The sequence below is a fragment of the Macadamia integrifolia genome, unplaced genomic scaffold (genome assembly GCF_013358625.1).
Source record: "Macadamia integrifolia cultivar HAES 741 unplaced genomic scaffold, SCU_Mint_v3 scaffold864, whole genome shotgun sequence".
Taxonomy (NCBI): domain Eukaryota; kingdom Viridiplantae; phylum Streptophyta; class Magnoliopsida; order Proteales; family Proteaceae; genus Macadamia; species Macadamia integrifolia.
Genome location: NW_024870561.1, coordinates 60,828 through 62,979, shown reverse-complemented (window position 1 = coordinate 62,979; position 2,152 = coordinate 60,828). Strand labels below are relative to the sequence as shown.

Sequence of the window (2,152 nt, the reverse complement as noted above, 5' to 3'; positions counted from 1 at the left end):
TTCCTTACGCATGTTTAATTGAAAGATCAATTTCTACACTGCATGATTCACAAGACAACAGAGCCCCAATCTTTTATTTATTATTTTCCTTTTCAATATCTTCAAACTATAATTAGGATGGATATCTATACTTGTTGAACCTTTCTTATGGCCTTCTGCAACTTCACCTGAACTCATCTTCTGAAATTGTATCCAAACGTCTCCGAAGCCCCTGGTAAATCACAAACACAAAATATATAATAACAAAGAGGGAGAGAGAGAGAGAGAGAGACAGACAGAGAGAGCGAGAGAGCGAGAGAGAGAGAGAGAGCGGGGAGGAGGACATTATATTTTCTTGAAATTTTGCGAGATAAGAGAGAAATTTAATAATGATTGAGAAACAAATAAGGAAAACGTATCTTAAAGTCCAGCAAGGCCAATCAACCTGGATAATCCATAGGTTATAGCCATGGCGAACCAACCACCAACCAACCCATCCAAACACCACCAACGCCAAGCTCGACACTGCAATCACCACCCCCAACCGCACTCCATAAACACTTATAAACGCTGCCCCCAGAAGCGGCACAAGTGCTCCGATCACGAACGAAAGTGTCGATACCGCTGGCTGCCTGAAGTGGGTTTGGCAATTTCTCTTTCCTGCTCTCATCATCATCACATAATTCTCCTTCATTTTTTATTCTATTTTCACTCTCTCTCTTCATCTGAGACACCTCTATATTCCTCTGAGAGTATACAGAGACAAACTCTCCAATAGCCATACTACAAGCTCCAGCAACCATCCCTGCAAACCCTGATATGATCATGGATGTTACATCCTGCCTTCCAGCTCCCACTCCCATCATCAGTGATGCAGTGGTGACCAACCCATCACTGGCTCCAAGGACAGCTGCTCGAAGCCACTGTGCCCTTTGGGAGTAATCGATTTCCTCTTTGGGTTCTTGCCCTCTTTGTCCCTCAACATCGTTATGGTTATTGGTATTCTCCTTCACAAAAGGCTGCTTGCTAGCTTCAGTTATTGCTGCCATGAGAAAGACTGTGTTATGTTGATAGGATTCTATGAAAGGGAGAGGCAAAAAGAAGATAAAGATGAAATGAAGGATTGTGGAAGCCACACGCCCCCTCCACATGGTATTTATGGTGGCAGAAGCCACTGTTTTACCATAACCAAGTTTACATCCTTTAGCCTATAACTTGGGGAGAAGATTCTCACCCTTATACATCTAAACTATAAAGCCCTAATTCAAACCATATGATAAAGAAGAAAATGCGTGCATTTGCCCTAGGTTTTACATCAGTGAGTGAAATTAATAGAGAAGATGTGTCATATAAAATGAAATTAATTAGGAGACATGAACTATGGTATCATGTTCTTCGGCCTATTGGATCTGGTGGCGGTTTATATGGTTAATAGCTCCCATTGAGTTCCTTAGAGCACAAGCGAGTTGAGATGTCTATCTAGTTTTGGATGTCTTTCATGTACATTCTTTCCTTCTTTTGATTTTTTTCTTTTCATTATCATTTAATATATAAAAATACTGATTTCTAGAAAAGAGAAATAAAGCACAAGCAAGTTATCTTGTATAATTGTAAGAAAATAACTATGATGATATAATATCGCACAAGTGCAAGAAAGAAAATGAAGCCACTGATTATATATTTAATGGATGATAGGGGAACAGGAGGCATGCAGAGGGACATTTTATGGCTGTTCAACCAAATCGATTCTCGAGCACAAAATTTGGTAACATTCCCCATGTATAGGGATGTCAAATCGTGGATTCGATCTGATTTCTTTTGGTTCGAATAGACTTTTACCATGTTTGGTTCAAATCGAAATTGAATCATTAAGGTGAGATTCATTTTTTATTGGTAAACGTAAGTATCAGGTTGGCTTAAGGGGCTCTTATTGAGGGATTATCTGGTTGGTCCGTTGGTATGGGCTTGGTTTCATTTTTTCACATACATTTGTTACTTTTATCAGTTTGATCTGTTTCAGTCACTCTTTTTTTTTTTTGGTAGTTCTTAAGGGTCGATCCAGTTGGTTTCGGTTTTGTACCAGTTTTCGATCCAGTTGGTTTCGGTTTTGTACCAGTTTCCAAAATCTCAAATCTGAAACCACCCCATAAGGGTTCAGTTTTGGTCTGGTCAG

The 2,152-nt window shown here is 39.6% G+C and overlaps 1 pseudogene; it reads right to left on the bottom strand.

The window, feature by feature from the left end:
- Positions 1-399: 399 nt before the first annotated feature.
- LOC122070248 lies at positions 400-1,028 on the bottom strand (annotated as a pseudogene).
- Positions 1,029-2,152: the final 1,124 nt, after the last annotated feature.